This window comes from Pelodiscus sinensis, chromosome 29, assembly GCF_049634645.1.
Source record: "Pelodiscus sinensis isolate JC-2024 chromosome 29, ASM4963464v1, whole genome shotgun sequence".
NCBI classification, from domain to species: domain Eukaryota; kingdom Metazoa; phylum Chordata; order Testudines; family Trionychidae; genus Pelodiscus; species Pelodiscus sinensis.
The window spans coordinates 11,695,902-11,712,804 of NC_134739.1; the positions used below are offsets into that span (position 1 = coordinate 11,695,902).

The 16,903-nt window shown below is 52.6% G+C and overlaps 1 long non-coding RNA gene across 2 annotated transcripts; it reads right to left on the minus strand.

The window, feature by feature from the left end:
* Positions 1 to 1,479: 1,479 nt before the first annotated feature.
* LOC142820993 (uncharacterized) lies at positions 1,480 to 13,397 on the minus strand. 2 transcript variants are annotated; one of them, XR_012898038.1, is made up of 3 exons: positions 12,934 to 13,397; positions 12,684 to 12,838; positions 1,480 to 3,115 (listed from the first exon to the last, which is right to left on the minus strand). It is a non-coding gene; the product is annotated as an uncharacterized LOC142820993 (long non-coding RNA). The 2 variants fall into 2 exon arrangements; XR_012898039.1 differs by lacking the exon at positions 1,480 to 3,115 and adding an exon at positions 6,320 to 11,265.
* Positions 13,398 to 16,903: the final 3,506 nt, after the last annotated feature.

Sequence of the window (16,903 nt, forward strand, 5' to 3'; positions counted from 1 at the left end):
ACACCAACACGCTCTGTGAAAAGCCGGCAGCATTCTCTACATTTCTACATTTCAGTTTTTCACCCAGCCTTTTCATTCACCAAAAAAAGGCATTTTCTTGCTGAAAAATGGCTCTTTGGTAAAGAACAACTTTAGGGTCACCAAATGAAATTAATAGGTAGCAGGCTTAAAACAAACAATAGGAAGTTTTTCTTCATGTTGCGCATGGTCAACCTGTGGAACTCCTTGCCAGAGGATGGTGTGAAGATCAGGACTTTAACAGGGTTCAAAAGAGAACTAGATGCTTTCATGGAGGTTGGGTTCCTCTATACTTATTATCCAGGATGGGTAGGAATGGTGTCCCTACCCTCTGTTTGTCAGAGGCTGGAAATGGGCGACAGGGAAGGGATCACTGGATGATTCCCTGTTCTGTTCACTCCCTCTGGGGCATCTGGCATTGGCCACTGTCAGAAGACGGGAACTGGGCAGGATGGACCTTTGGTCTGACCCGGTATGGCCGTTCTAATGGAAACTGGGGTGGGAGACATCCCCTGACCCAGCAAATGGGTCCACCTTGAGCCTGGCAAAAAGGAAACAAATCTGAAATTTGTCTCAGAATCATTGCCCTAGATTTTTTTGACCAGCTGGAGAACTCTGGTATCGGTGGGACCATCCGGGTCTCTTGTACCACCAGCAAGGACGACAATGAAAGGGACCCAGATTTCCACCAGCCGCTGTGCCAGCATGAGATGCCATGAAGGAACAATCGGTTTCACACATACAGAACGGGAAGCGACTGTCTAGGAAGGAGCATGACAGAAAAGGATCAAGGGGTCCTAGTGGACCACAAGTTAAACATGAGTCAACAGTGCGACCCTGATGCAAAAAAGGCAAACGTGATTCTGGCATGCATTCATGGGCAAGTTGTGAGCAAGACAAAAGAACTCATTCTTCCCCCCTACTCCGCGCTGATTAGGGCTCAATTGGAGCATTACGTCCAGTTCTGGGTACCACATTTCAAGAAAGACGTGGAGAAATTGGAGAAGGTCCAGAGAAGAGCAACAAAAATGATGAAAGGTCTAGGAACCATGAGCAGTGAGGGAAGACTGAAAGAACTGGGTTTGTTTATAAAAGAGAAGACTGAGAGGGGACGTGATAGCGGTTTTCAAGTATCTAAACAGGTGTTATAAGGAGGAGGGAGAAAAATTGTTCTCCTTGCTCTCTGAGGCTAGGACGAGAAGCAACGGGCTTAAATTGCAGCCAGGGAGGTTTAGGTTGGACATTAGGAAAAACTTCCTACCTGCCAGGATGGTTAGATACTGGAATAAATTGCCTAGGGGGGGTTGTGGAATCTCCATCCCTGGAGATATTGAAGAGCAGGTTGGACAGACACCTGTCAGGGATGATCTAGACGGAGCTTGGTCCTGCCTTGAGGGCAAGGGACTGGACTCGATCTCTCGAGGTCCCTTCCAGTTCTAGGGTTCTATGATACAGTACAGCTGGGGGGGTGGGGAGGCAGGACCAGAAGCATCCAGGCAGCAGGAACGGACGACTAACAAGACCGTTACTGGAGACTGTCTCCAGTTCTCGTGGCCATGCTTCAAGGAGCAGGTCAGTCGGTAGGCAAAGGGTGAGAAGCGAGCGCCACAAACACTTTTGAGCTGGAAAGCCTGCTTGAAAGAAAGACACTGGACAAGCTCTATCTAGTGTATCCAGGCCAAGGTGAAAAAGTGGCTTTATCACCCTGCACAAGGTGCCACATAAAGAAGAAATTTCTGGTCGCAGAGGGCTCTGTAATCTAGCAGACAGCGGCAGGAGGAGCCAGTGGCTGGACGGGGATGCTAGACACATTCAGACTAGAAATAATGTGCAATTTTTTTTGCAGGGACTTAACCATTGGAGCCGCTGACCTAGTCGCGGTGGATTCACCATTGCTTGAAGTCTTAAAGACTGGCTGTCTTTTTAAGAGACACACTGACTAGCTCACTGCCAAGGTATGGGCTGGAAGTAGCAGGAGGGTGTCTGGTGCTATGCAGATCAGGTTAGATTGTTAGACTGGGCCCTTGTGACCTTAGTGCTTATGAATCTCTCAACCCAGCCCAGGCCTGGCTGTCCGAATCGGGGAGACACCAACTTCCAGGGGTCAGAGCGAAACGTCACTTCTTACATCCAGCTGTGGCATGGCGGGTTCATCAGGGGTCTGTCTGCAAAGTGCCTTGAAGGTGCAAAGCGCCATGTGTTACCTGCAGCCGGATCTCAGGGGTCTGATGCTTATGCTAAGGGCCTTTTAATCAACTCCCGCAGCATAAAGGGGCCTCAAAGTGGATAGAAATCCCCCCTCCCCCAGATTCCCACCTGCTCCCTGGGCGGCACAGTGCTGGCAAAAGTCTCTGTGCTCCTCTGGCCCCAGGATCAGGGTGGACACTAAGGGTACCACATGGCTTTAGGGCTTGTCTCTGCAACCCAGCTCTAGTTGACACAACCACAAATCCAGCCACACTCCTAATCTAAGAATGAGCAGAAACTCTCCCGCTCTCCAGCCCCCGTGTCTCCGCACTGCTGGGCCAGCGGCGCCGCAGCAGCGGGAACCGGCATCCGTGGAAGGAGCTGCACGTGTCGCAGGGACGTCAGTAGCCACTGCCCGGCTCAGAGGCTCTCCCGTGGATGCTGGGCGGTCCGTTCCAGACGGCTCCCTGTCGCTGGCCTGCTCCGTCCCTTTAAGAAGGGCAGCTGCTAGACTTGGCAGGACTGAGACGCTCCTGGATGAGGAAGTTGGCACCAAAGAGGCTGGGGAGGAAAATCTCAACCCAAACCGCCCTCGCCGTTGCACCTCACGTAGGCCCCGGGCTGGATCCCAGCCGTCGGTTGCTCAAGTGGCAGCAGAGCTGGGTGGGAGGGTCTAGTGGTTAGAACCAGGAGCAGAGGGAGAAGAGCTGGGAGGGCTTCCGGGTTTCATTCCTGGCTCTGCTGCTGACACGACCGGCAACCCGAAGTTTCCCCTCTGCTGGGTTTCCTGGAGACTGAGACCGCCATACACTTGGGGCTGCTTGGAGCCACTGGGTGGCATCAGCTGGAAGTGACTGGAAGGGCGTTAATGAGGACCAGTCTCATGCTTCAGGGCCAGCCTGCCCACTGCCTGCAGGGGTCAGGAAGGGGATTTCATCACAGTTTTCCGAGTGTTTTCCACCTTCCTCTGAAGCACTAGGGCCAGAGGGAAGCACAGGCCAACCCACACCAGGCCTGCCAGGTACACGGGTCTCCACAGCGTGAGCTGAGCTGCCCCTTAGCTCAGTTGCCGGGGTCCCTCTTAGCAAACCTGACGCTCCCCCCGGGCGCGTGCATACGTGACAGGCCCGGCAGGCCGGGAAAGGGGTCTATTCCCAGCGCTGCGGAGGAGGCTGCGTTGCATTGGAACAGGGGTGGGTGGGGAGCGCATTGAAGAAGTGGCGCGTGGGTGCCGGGCGTGGGAGGGTGAGGCGAGGGGGGGGGGGTGAGTTTAACTCGTTCCTGTCCCAGCTGGGAACCTGCACGGGGCCTCGTGTGGCTCTTGCGCCCCCTCTACTGGCCACACTGCGGAGAGACCGGCCTCCCTGCCACACACGCTGCCGTGGGGCTGCCCCAGCCAGGGACCCTGCATGAGCTTTCAATAGGGCCAGAAGGGAGCGTTAGCACCACCAGCCCGAACCCCTGTCAATCTCAGGGCAGACAATCTCCCCTAATCCAAGACCAGCCGCCGCTCTGGGCCCGAAGCCACCCAGTGAGGGAGAATCTGCCCTTTCCCCAGGAGCTAGCACTCAGTTGCCATCCTATCCCCCACTTCGCTCAGGTGGGGAAACTGAGGCACAGGGAGGCGGGGAGGGAATAACTCTGAGAAGGACCTAGAACTGGGAATTCAACCCCAGGAGTCCTGTCCATTAGCACAGTGCATTGGCTGGGAATTAAGAACCCGGGTTCTGTTCCCAGCTGTGCCGGATGGGCATGGACCGGTCATTGCTCTGTGCCTCAGTTTCCCCCCCACACCCACCTGGTCTATCAGGCCTGTAACCTTGCCAGGGGCAGGGACTATGCGCCCAGCCCCTCGGGGTCTTGATTGTGGTGGGGGACTCCAGACTGTGCTGCAAACGAATGCAGACCCCACGGCCTCTCCAGCTGCAGCCCCGCCGCAGACGGGTCGCCAGGCCCTGCTGTTCATGACCCTGCCAGAGCGAAGGTCCGAGTGCGGCAGAGCCCCCCGACGGCCAGCAGGGGTCAGCCCTCAGCCACTGTTTGCAGCAGGCCGGAGGTTTGGCAGGCAGAGCCCTCCAGCCGGTTGGCACGGCTGGTGCCTGACGAGTTAAGAACTGGGCATGAGCTCAATGACCTTGGCGCCGGGGAGCCGGATCAGAGGCAGAGGCTGGATCGGAGCAAATTTGGCAAATTGTCGCTGGCCGGCTCTGCCAAGCCTCCCTGGGCAAGCAAGGTCCGTTCCCAGCCTGTCCTCTAACAGGGCCTGTGTCTCTCTGTCTCTCCCGGCAGCGCCCTGCCTCTGATCCCGGTGAGCCTGGGAGGCCGGATCCACCATGCCTCGCTGCCCCCCGTTTGCCAGGGTACTGTTGGCGCCAGCATCTGAGCCGCAAGCAGGGCGCAAAGTGTGAGGCCTGGCGGGCGGCATTTGCTGAGAAAGGCTTTGCCAGCGAATTCATGGGCCAAGGGGGCCCTCTACCTGCCGCCTGGGGATGTCGGCTCTGCCGGCTGATTCCCTTTGAATATCTGTGGCAAGCACACGTCAGATTTCAGCCCTCACCGGGGGTCGGGGGGAGGGCAGAGGGATTCCCGGCAAACACCCCATCTCTGGACACAAAGAGTGGGATGCCAGGCTGCCCTTGGGGGCAATCCAGCCTTCCGGGGATTTGGCTGGGTGTCCGGAGAGCAGCAGGTTGGACTTGTGGGCGCCGCGCGGGCTTGGAAAAACTCAGCGGCGGGGAATTGAGTTGGGAAGGTCACATGGCCTAGTGGTGAGAGTGGAATAGGATGCAGGACTCCTGGGTTCTCTTCCTGATTCTGGGAGGGGAGTGAAGGGTCTAGTGCTTTGGGGGCAGGAGACGCCAAACTTCTGGGCTCTTTCCCCAGCTCCTCATGCAACCTTGGCTATGTCTGCACTGGCATGATTTTCCGGAAATGCTTTTAATGGAAAAGTGTTTCGTTAAAAGCATTTTCGGAAAAGTGTGTCTAGATTGGCAGGACACTTTTCCGCAACAGCACTTTTTGCAGAAAAGCATCCGTGGCCAATCTAGACACGCTTTTCCGCAAAAAAGCCCCCATCGCCATTTTCGCGATCGGGGCTTTTTGGCGGAAAACAAATCTCTGCTGTCTACACTGGCCCTTTTGCGCAAAAGTTTTTTGGAAAAAGCCTTTTGCCCGAATGGGAGCAGCATAGTATTTCCGCAAAAGCACTGACAATCTTACAGGAGATCGTCAGTGCTTTTGCGGAAATTCAAGCGGCCAGTGTAGACAGCTGGCAAGTTTTTCCGGAAAAGCGGCTGATTTTGCGGAAAAACTTGCCAGTCTAGACACAGCCCTTGTGTTTACCTGCCTAAAAAGTCATAGAATCCTGGAACGGGCCGCGAGAGCCCAGCCCCCTGCCTGCACGGTGATCCCCTCGCCCTGTGTTCCCTCCCGGAGGGCGCAGAAAGGAACAACCCCTGTTGTGCACCTAGCTGCAGATGTTGCTCTGAGATCTCCAGCCGGAAGGTGCTACAGGGGGACAGTTCAGCCCCTTCCCCAGCGCTCGGAGCCTGCCTGGGCCCCCCGCAGCAGAGTGAAGGGCTGAGCAGCCCTCGCTGGGATTTGAACGTCCAGCCGCAGGAGCATCCCTGCTGTGAAAAGCCTGCACTTTGCTGCTCCTCCCCAGGGTGGAGACAGTACTGGGAGGTCCTGGAGGCCTCCGCAGCTGGGCTCAGGTCCCCTCTGCCGCGCCATGTGCCAGGACCACATTACAGCAGCCCCGCTGCAGAGATGGCAGGGGCACAAGGAACTTGCACAGGAGCCAAAATCCTAGGGGAGAGGGTGAGCATCAGCTTTAGCTGCCCTCTCTCATCCCCCAGCATGATCACAGAATCAGAGAACCCTGGAACCGGAAGGGACCTCGAGAGGCCATTGAGTCCTGTCCCCTGCCCTCACGGCAGGACCAAGCACCATCTAGAATCTAGATCATCCCTGACAGGCGTCTGTCCAACCTGCTCTTGAATATCTCCAGCGATGGAGATTCCACAACCTCCCGAGGCAATTTATTTCAGTGTTTCACCATCCTGACAATTAGGAAGTTTTTCCAAATGTCTAACCTAACCCTCCCTGGCTGCAATTTAAGCCCTTTGCTTCTTGTTCTATCAGAGGTTAAGGAGAATGAATTTTTCTCCCTCCTTGTAACACCCTTTTAGGTTCTTGAAAGCCGCCGTCATGTCCCCTCTTGGTCTTCTCTTTTCTAAACTAAACAAGCCCAGTTCTTTCAGTCTTCCCTCATAGGTCCTGTTTTCTAGCCCTTTAATCGTTTGTGTTGCTCTTCTCTGGACCTTCACCAATTTCTCCATCTCTTTCCTGCAACGTGGTGCCCAGAACTGGACACAACGCTCCAACGGAGGCCTAATCAGCACAGAGTAGAGCAGGAGAACGACTTCTCGTGTCTGGCTCACAACGCTCCTGTGAATGCCTCCCAGAGTCAGGTTTGCTTTTTTTGGGCAACTTCCTCACACCCTCCGAGCCAACAGCGCCTCCTTGTGGGCGTCTGATGAGGGCAAGAATGGGAGCAGGGGGGGCGAGCGCAGCTCTGGACAAAGAGGGTCACAGGACCCCTTAGAATCACACCACCGGGGAGAGGGGTGTGATCGGGACAGAGTTCCCAGGTGGTAACCCTGGCACAGCCCCACTCACAGCGCATGGAGAGGCTGGGCTGTGATGGGGAGGTGGCGTTGCCAGGACCGAGTGTGGTGTGAGCAGCTGAGCCTTGAGGAAACTAATCCCTCTGGTATAACGAGGCCAGTTATCTCCTCCCAGGAGATGGGGCAAGACCGGGCTGCGAGTCAGGCTCTCTCTGGGGTCTATTTTTAGCTCTCCAGGGGCATGGGAGCAGGTCTAAGTGATCAGAGTGACCGGGGAAGTCTACGGAGCAGCAATGTGTTCAGCAGTGACAGCCGGGCAGCAGCCGCCAGGGTTCGATTTCAAGCTGTGCTACTAAGCTGCTGCAAGGCGGTGCGGTGCCTCAGTTTCCCCAACTGCAAAATGGGGGTAAGGATCCCGACTGCCCAACAGGGGGCATAAAAATACATGAATTGACATGGGAGGTAAAAGTGCGGAGCAGCCGAGAAATGCGACCCCTGTTCCGGGAGGCGGGGGAGGCAGGAAGGGGGCTAAGCGGCCTGGGCTCAAACTCCACCTGAGGCTTGGCACTGAAGTTACAATGTTCTGTTCTCAGCTCCCAGAGCGGATCAGCCCAAGAGTCATGTAGCCCCATGTCCCGTCTCCGACCCAGCCACCCCAGATGCTTCAGAACAGTGCAAGAATCCCCATCCAAATGGACAATGATGGTGTAACTATCCCTTATTCATCCTGTTTATTATAGCCAGCCAGGGCTGCGCTTTTCCGTGTCAATATCTCATCCTCTTAACAACAGTCCTGCTACATCGCTTGGCCTCGCTGCAGATCTCCGTGCAGGGAGCTCCTCATGCCATCTGAACCTTGGGTTCCCTTTCTCTCAGGGCCTCATTTCAGTTTCACTGACTGTCCCCGTAGTCCTTGTATTAAAAGGGCAGCGCTGGACTGGATCTGGCCTAATCCCACTGATAAATCCCCAGTTACCACCTGGTCCTCAGCACCTAAAAGGCAGATGGCACGCAGGAGAAAATGATGGGACTGCCTGAGATAAATTCACATCCCTGCTGCGATGCTCAAATCCAAGGAAGAATTTGGCCTACTCTTTTATTGCACATATTACGGTAGCAGGGAAGGTCCCTCATTAGCATCGAGGTTCCGTTGTACTAGGTGCTGCCCATTCACGAAGTAGGAGCCAGGCTCTAGCCGGAAGAGTTTATAGGCTAGAGATACTTCCACGACCAGATCATGCAATGGGAGCAGCGGGAGGAGGAGGAGCAATTGCTGGGAAGGTTTGGCAGCGTGAAGGGCACCGGCGGGGTATGGTTAGCCTACAGGAGCCGCGAGAGGCTGGAGCGTGCTCAGTGCAGATGGAATCTTTGGATAGTTTAGCTGCTAAACCCTGACAAGTCTCTACTGAGCGCGTGCATAGAATCATAGAACTGGAAGAGACCTCAGGAGGTCATCAAGTCCAGCCCCCTGCTCTAGGCAGGACCAATCCCAACTAAATCAACCCGGCCAGGGCTTTGTCAAGCCGAGACTTAAACACCTCTAGGGATGGAGACTCCACTACTTCCCTAGGGAACCCAGCCCAGTGCTTCACCACCCTCCTAGTGAAATAGTTTTTCCTAATATCCAACCTGGACCTCTCCCACCACAACTTGAGCCCATTGCTCCTTGTTCTGCCACCTGTCACTACTGAGAACAGCCTCTCTCCATCCTCTTTGGAACCCCCCTTCAGGAAGTTGAAGGCTGCTATCAAATCCCCCCTCGCTCTTCGCTTCTGCAGACTAAACAGACCCAAGTCCCTCAGCCTCTCCTCGTAGGTCATATGCTCCAGCCCCCTAATCATTTTGGTTGCCTTCTGCTGGACCCTCTCCAATGCGTCCACATCCTTTTTGTAGTGGGGGCCCAGAATGGGACACAGTACTCCAGATGTGGCCTCACCAAAGCTGAATAAAGGGGAATAATGACATCTCTGGATCTGCTGGCAACGCTCCTCTTAATGCAACCTAATAAGCCATTAGCCTTCTTGGCTACAAGGGTACACTGTTGACTCACATCCAGCTTCTCATCCACTGTAACCCCCAGGTCCTTTTCTGCAGAACTACTACTTAACTGGTTGGTCCCCAGCTTGTAACTATGCTTGGGATTCTTCCGTCCCAAGTGCAGGACTCTACTCTTGTCCTTGTTGAACCTCATCAGATTTCTTGTGGCCCAATCCTCCAATTTGTCTAAGTCACTCTGGACCCTATCTCTGCCCTTAAGCGTATCTACCTCTCCCCCCAGCTTAGTGTCATCCACAAACTTGCTGAGGGTGCAATCCATCCCCTCATCCAGGTCATTAATAAAGATATTGAACAAAACCGGTCCTAGAACCGAACCTTGGGGCACTCCGCTAGAAACCGACCATCATCCTGACATTGAGCCGTTGATCACTACCCGCTGGTCCCGGCCTTCTAGCCATCTTTCTATCCATCTTACCGTCCATTTAAACTGCAAGCTGAGTTTTTTGGAGGAGGGTTATAATTTGGCCAACTTTGGGCAGATTTTCACAGGGATAATCAAGGCACATCTCTGATCCCTGAGCAATCAACCCTCTGGCTAAAGTTCAAGGCTTTCCATCACAGCCTTGCTAGAGCTTCTTAAGGAAAGGGATGTAAGATTATGTATTGTTCCCTACATTCACTTTTGGAAATAGCTTAAACACCCACCCCCCCTAAAAAAAATTAAATCTCCGGCAGACATCCAGCATGGTAAATTTCAACCCCTATGCTGTCAAGTAACTGAAAACAGGTTCTTATAATGGAAACTATCAGGGAATCTTAACTATATGTACTGCCTATAGTTAGTACACGTTACATTGGTTTGGTGTGGCTAGATATTGAGAATCCTGCTGCAGCCACAGTTAATTTCTGGGGTGTGTGTGTCCATTTTAATGGCCAATTCACATCTGAGCAAATGGCCCAGTTCCTTATTTTGGACTGAACTGAACTTTTGTCCAAATGGCTGCACCAGTTGGAAGCTGCATGAAATGCAGACCTGGGATCCATATAGTGATGGGCCCTGTTAAACTAACAGTAAATTCCAGGTGTGCAGCCCCTGAATTGTGAATTATCTTCAAACCCCATTCCCAGTCTTGGGGTTGAATGGAAGTTTTCAACAGAAGGCAAAACCCACAACAGTATTTATCTGGAGCGGTTTTGCTTTGACTTTCCCCAAAGCAAACGTCTGTGGAAAATCTTCCAATTTCTTCCTAATCAATAATTTCACAATTTCCCCCTTGGAATAGAGAACTGTTTTTGAGGCAAAGTTTAAACATTCCATTTTTTTGGAGAAAAATCATTTTGCATCAAAACACTCTTGTTTAGCATTTTGCCTGTTTGAGGTTAAAGATGCCCATTTGGTTGAAAATGACATTTCTGGGTTACGGAGTGGCCTGAAGGTATGTAACAAAACAAAAAAATCTGTGTTGCTTTCCCACCGTTTTCACTTCCTCTACTATTGAAATGCAGCCATCTCTGGGGTGGAGCGCAACAGCTGCTTAACAGCCATGCAGGAACACTACACAACTCACAGTGGGACAAGACGGAAAGATGAATCCTGTATCCAAGTCAAAAAAAATCCTTGTATCTTGTTCATTAACAACCAAGGACTTGAGTGGCTAGTTTTTCTACCTCTGAATTATTTCCCCAGGCAGTCTCACCCTGATGTCATAGCTTATCCCTGACTTCACAAATAGTTGCCATGGAAATGCCTGCGATGCAAAGCATTGTGGGATGGGCACTATCAGGCTTCAGGGAAGGCAGGCAGCAGGAGCTCTGAGACAATCTGGTTTCGTTACAGACGACCTTCTGTGATGGGGGGGGAAGATGCGGGAACAGCCTCGCTTCGCTTAACGGGGCCATATTTCCACACTCCACACGCACACACACTGTCTCAGCACCCAACACGGAGCCCTCGCTCAAACAAAGCCACCGCGAAGCCAACGCACCATGAGTTCAGGGTGCAGCCCAGTTAACCGCACAGCCAGAGGTGAAAGCAGGAGTCATAGCTAGATCCGGACTTCGCAGACGCTACAAATTCAGGGGATGTTTGCGCTGAGGTTCTGCGCGTCCTGAAGAGATGGAGAAACAGTCTCCCAGATGCTCAGGCAGGGGCTCCATCTTTTGGTTGTTTGTACCGGCCCTAACACCATGAAATCCTGGGCCATGTTACAACAATACAAAATGTAAACGACAACAGTCACAGAGCTAATGAAAGGATGTGTCTAAAGGGAGACGTTGCTTTGAAACAGTTGGGATTATAACTGTTGGAAAGACCTTCCCCCCCCCACCTAGTTTTCCCCCGTGTTTTAAACACAGATGTTCAGCTTTCTGAAAGAGTATCGGGGCCGTTTTCCTGGTTTGGGGTTCCTTATTCCCCTCTTTCATCCCTCTGGTTCTGGAAAAAGGAATGGGGGAGAAGAGAAAGGAACATTTTCCATTGGGCTGAAAAAAGGTGGAAAACGTTATGAAAACCCACCACCAACTCCCATAAGAACGGCTGTACTGGGTCAGACCAAAGGTCCATCTAGCCCACTAGCCTGTCTGCCAACAATGGCCAGCGCCAGGTGCCCCGGAGGGGGTGGACTGAAGACAATGATCAAGCGATTTGTCTCCTGCCATCCGTCTCCTGCTTCTGACAAACAGAGGCCAGGGACACCATTCCTACCCCCTGGCTAATAGCCTTTTATGGACCTAACCTACATTAATTTATCTAGCCTCTCTTTAAACTGTTATAATTCTAGCCTTCACAGTCTCCTCTGGCAAGGAGTTCCACAGGTTAACCGTGCGCTGTGTGAAGAACTTTTGCTTATTAGTTTTAAACCTGCCACCCATTAATTTCATTTGGTGTCCTCTAGTCCTTATGTTATGGGAACTAATGAAGAACTTTTCTTTATTCACTCTCTCCACACCACTCATGATTTTATAGACCTCTAGCATATCCCCCCTCAGTCTCCTCTTTTCCAAACTGAAAAGTCCCAGTTGCTGTAGCCTCTTCTTGTATGGGACCCGTTCCAAACCCCTAATCATTTTAGTTGCCCTTTTCTGAACTCTTTCCAAGGCCAAAATATCTTTTTTGAGGCTCTTCGACATTTTGGATGAAATTTTTCATTTAAAAAAAAAAAAACCTGGCTGTTTCTCAGCACGAAACATTTGAGCCGGCACCTCATGCATCCTTTTGGAGTGGGCTCTGTGAAGAATTCTCTGGCTTGTGTTTTACAGTAGCTCAGACCGGGGGATCTTAGAGGTTCCCTCCGGCCTTCACATTTATGAATCTACTTCCCCAGGGAGCAAACCTGCCTTGGCCAAAAGGGAAGAGGTTAGCTGGGACCCGACTGCCTTTTCCCATTTGTCATTTCCCGGGAAGGAGAAATCTCAAAGCCCTGTGTAAGGAGAGACCTCTCATAAAGGCCTGATCCCATTAGAAAAAGTTTTCCTGGAGTTGTGACTATCCCGAATGAGGCTGCAGGAGGCAATGCGGTTTTCTCCGCACAGGAAAGCACGTTCAGTGATACCAATAGTGTTACATGGTTACAGGGGCACCGAGTAGACAGGGACTTTCAGGGCTGAGTTACCCCACCCTGCCTGTTGTTCTGCATCCAATTCCAACTGGCTCATATACTAAAGCGGCATTTGCTCAAGCATTACATACCACGCTGCTATGCCGGTATAAATGCAGCTCTTTGCAGCCTAGCTCTACCCCTTCCCAAGCCATGGGCACCCTCCTCTGCTGAATTAGCATCCCCACTAGTGTCTGTGACAATGGAGATCCCGGCTCGGTTGAGGAAGAGCCGGTGCAGTGACCGTAGCACTCACCTTGCGGAAGTGGCTTCAACTCCCTGACTGCGTGAGTGGCCCAGTGAAGATGGGAAAGGGTTCATGATATAAGCGAAGGCGGTACGCACCCCTGCGGCAAGTAGAACCAAAACCCAAACACCCAGGCGACCTCAGGCACATCTCCATGGGCGCATCTACACAGGGAAAAGATGGGAGGAGTTACTCTACTACCAGAATGGAGCGTTCCCACAAGGCAGCCCCACTACGTACAGTGTAGACTTGTGCCTACCAGCCTGGACCCCGGCCAACCTGGGTTCCGTTCCCCGCTCCACCCCGGGCCTGCTGTGTGACCATAGTGTAGGGCAGGTCCCGGCTCTGTGCCTCAGTTTCCCCATTTGTAAAAAAACACTGCATTAGGAGCCTGTGGTCCTTTGTAAAGCACTCTGAGATCGACTGGTGAAAAGGAGCTAGGTGTGCCTTTAGCGATGCTGGTCTGTTTCCCGGTCTGGGCTGCTCTCCTTCCGGACGGGGTAATGGTACTGCCGCCCAAAGGCCAGGGGAGGCGAAATGCACGGAAAGTCGGGAGGGGCTTGGATCCTACACTCAGCAGGCCCCACAATGACTAGACTTCTGCCACAGAGGAATCCTTCCATTTCAGCAGCGGAGAAAGGGCTGGTGGCCAGCCTAGGCACGGGAAAAGTTCCTCTCCACAGCACCCGGCCTAAGCTACATTCCCAGATCCGTTTGCTGCCTGCATTCCCAGAAGAAAGAATAAAGTTAAAACAGCTGTTAATTTATAAACCAATTTAACCATGACTGGTTAATAAATAGCTAACAGCTGCCAAATCCACTACCCCTCAGCTCAAGAGAGGGGCACTGTGGGATGGCAGAGACGAACAGATTAATCTGGATGGTTTTTCTAGCTCTCTCTCTCTCTCTCTCTCTCTCTCGCACACACACACTCTCCTCGTCCCTGTGTATTTATTCCTGTGGATTTTGGCCTTCCCCCCAATCCAGTTGCAAAAGGTGAAAGGAGGGGAGGGTTTCTAGATCCATAAGTGGAGGTGGGTGTAAACAACACACAAACAAGCTGCATTCCTCCTCCTTGCTAGTTTCCTGCTGGATTTTAGCCTGTGTCAGGGGCTCGGCCAATGTAGCAGGGATGGGGAACCTTTTTGGGGTCGGGGGCTGCTAACCCACTGAAAAATTACTTGGGGTCCACACAAGTGAGAAGCAAAAAAACAACCAACCCCCGCAAACAAACATGGCCCCCAATTGAGGTGAAAGACACTCCCCACATTCCCCTTGCACACCAGAGCCCAGGCTAGATTGTGTGTGCTCCAGGCTTGCAGGGGGACAGCAGAGGGGCTTGAGCTCCAGCGTGGGCTCCCCAATGCTGGGAGGGGGAGCCCTGAGCCTCAGGAGCCAGATCCAGGCAAGCTGGGGGCTGGATCCGGCCCCCTGGTCTTAGGTTCCCCACCCCTGCATTAAAACATTAAGGCTGCGTCTAGACTGGCATGATTTTCCGCAAATGCTTTTAAAGGGGTTTAGTTCGAACTAGGGTGGCTAATGGAGGCATTCGAAGTTGCAAATCAAGCCCAGGATTTAAATATCCCGTGCTTGATTTCCATCTTCCCGTCCGGTCGCCATTTTTGAAATTTACAAGTCCGGACTAACTGCCTGTATCTACACGTGGCAGGGATCCGGTATTTCGAATGAAAGCCCCTAAATCGAACTACCTGTTATTCCTCCTGCAAGGTCTGGGTGGGGAGCTCAGCTCCAGAAGCCCTGGGCAGATGGCAGCTTCACAGCTGGTTCCTCTTGTGTTCCCGACCCCACACCCAGAGAAGCTAGACATGGAAGGCTGTCGCTGGAAAGCTGCCCCTTCGAATTCAGACTGGTCACACCCAGGAGCCCGGACGCAGAGGGAGACAAAGCAGGCTGCTCCCTAAAGCAAAGCCGCTCAAATTGCCCTCGCCTCTGCCTCTACCCCCTTAATCTAGGCTGGGTCAGGAAACCCATTACACATGAAAGGGGTGGCTGGTCATTTCAGCACACCGCTCCCCCCACTTCTTACGGCCAGTTGGTTCAGCTTGCTCCGTTGATGCTGGCAGCCTCCGTTTTTGCATCTGCTTCTGGAGATCAGAGAGGAACCCAAAACAACAGGCCCTACCACACCCATGTCACTATAGGGAGGATAGCAGGGGGCTGGTGCTAGCCTGGGGTTGATTCTCTGCTCTGCCAGGGTATGTCTACCCTGCACACTTATTTCAGAATCAGCTATTCCGGAAGAAATACTCCGAAATAGCGGATTTCGAAATGGCGCGTCGACTCTGCAGCCTCGAAATGAGTCCTAGGCAGGCTCCCCTAATGTGGCCACGCTACCTTGATTTGGAGGCACTGGGGAGTGATGACTTTGAATGGCCCTGGATAGGAGCTATGTCGAAATAGCAGCAGTGGCGCGTCCACACAACAGCTGTTTCGGAAGAGGCGCTACTCCTTGTGGAATGAGGTTTACAGAAGTGGGAACAAGCCGCCCGTTATTTCAAAATCACGGAATTGCCGTGTCAACGCTCACATCGTTATTTCGGAATCACGGCCGCTGTGTAGTCTTAGGGTTGCTGGATTGTTTCAACAAAAATACCGGACACACTTGACCTTACATCACAATCGACATTCCATCTTATTTAGAAAATACCCGACATTTCTATTTTCTCAATTTGTTTCCCAAACAGAAACCTCAAATACGGGAGTGTCCGGTTCAAAACCAGACACCTGGCAACCCTAGCATAGGCGCACTCCCCATACATGCCTTGGCCTGCCCTGGGGCAAGTCACTTAGCCTCACTGTGCCTCGGTTTCCCCATTTGTAAGTAGGAAAAAAACAACAGATTATTGGGGCCAGTGCTTGTCTTCTGGAGATGGGGGGGGGCCAAAATAGAACATTGTGACTGAAATCAACCTAGGAGAGCCGGGGGTGAAAGCCATCAGGGCCTCAGACCAGGATCCCCAAACGCAGAGGCTGCCATTAATTCTAACCCCCTCCTGCTCGCTGAGGAAACCCAGCTATGGACTCGACTGCTCAGACCCGACTCTCAGCTCTAGGCCTGCTTGACATCTCCTGGGCTGAGAGGAGAGGGCAAGGAGCGGGGGTTGAACTAGACCTAGACAGAACCAGCTGCCTCATGGGCAGCAGGCACAGTCCGGCCCTGGAGTGTTGGGATCCAGCTGGGAATCCAAAGGCGGGGGGAGTGGCGCTGGGGACCCTGTTGCGCCCCCCATGAGGTTGGAGGGAGGGTAGGTCCAGCTGGAAAGCCCAGATCCGGACAATCCCAAAACCCAACTAAGTTTGGAGTCGGGATTTGGGCCTTTCTATAGTTGAGAAGGGTAGCGTTTGGGGAAGAGTTCTGTGGGTTGAAATGAGATATAGGGCAGGGGCCGAGGGTGGGGGCCCATGGATCTCATTATCAGACCCTCAGCTGGCATGAGTCTGTGACACACCATTGAAGTCAATAAAGCTATGCTGGGTTGACACTGGTCAACCCTTTGCTGGCCCCATGCCTCAGTTTCCCCCTTCTGTGACACCTCCCCTTCCCATGTAAAACACTTGGAAACGATCAGATTTCTATACCACTCTGCTAAGCCCTGGCAAGACACCTACCACCCGCTTTGGATCAGGGCTGTCTATCACCAGCACACACAGAGCTCAGCCTCTCAGCGCCTGCTGTTCACGAGAGCTCCAAAAATTGTAAAGCCCTGAAAAAAATAAACCCCCCGAATTGGACGCTGGGGGGAGTCCTGGGCTGCGGAGCCTGGTTTTGATTAGATGGCAAAATCTCGTTCGAAAGGTTCGCTGCCTTGGAAAAAGGGGACAACAAAGGCAGAAAAAGTGGAGGAGCAGGAGGGGGCTAAGAAAGAAAAGTTCAGATAACGAGTTTGACGGAAAACAATCTTGTCCTTTCATGAAGAAATTGCACTTTTAAGTTAGCTCCACACAGAGGAATCTCAGGGAAGGAGACTTTCAAATGCAAATCTCGGTAAAGGGACGGAACATATGGGCAAAGCAGAGCACTTACTTTTCAGAATGAAATTATTCGTAGGGGCTTTTTGTTTGTTTGTTTGTTTGTTGTTTTTCTGCGTGTGTGAAGGCATGGGTGGGGGGGGGGGGGCACGTCGCCTGTTTAATTGGACTCCCAAATGGATAGGGCTCTGTTAAGACATTAGGCCTTTGTTAGGAGCAAAAGATGGGGAGGCTACTTC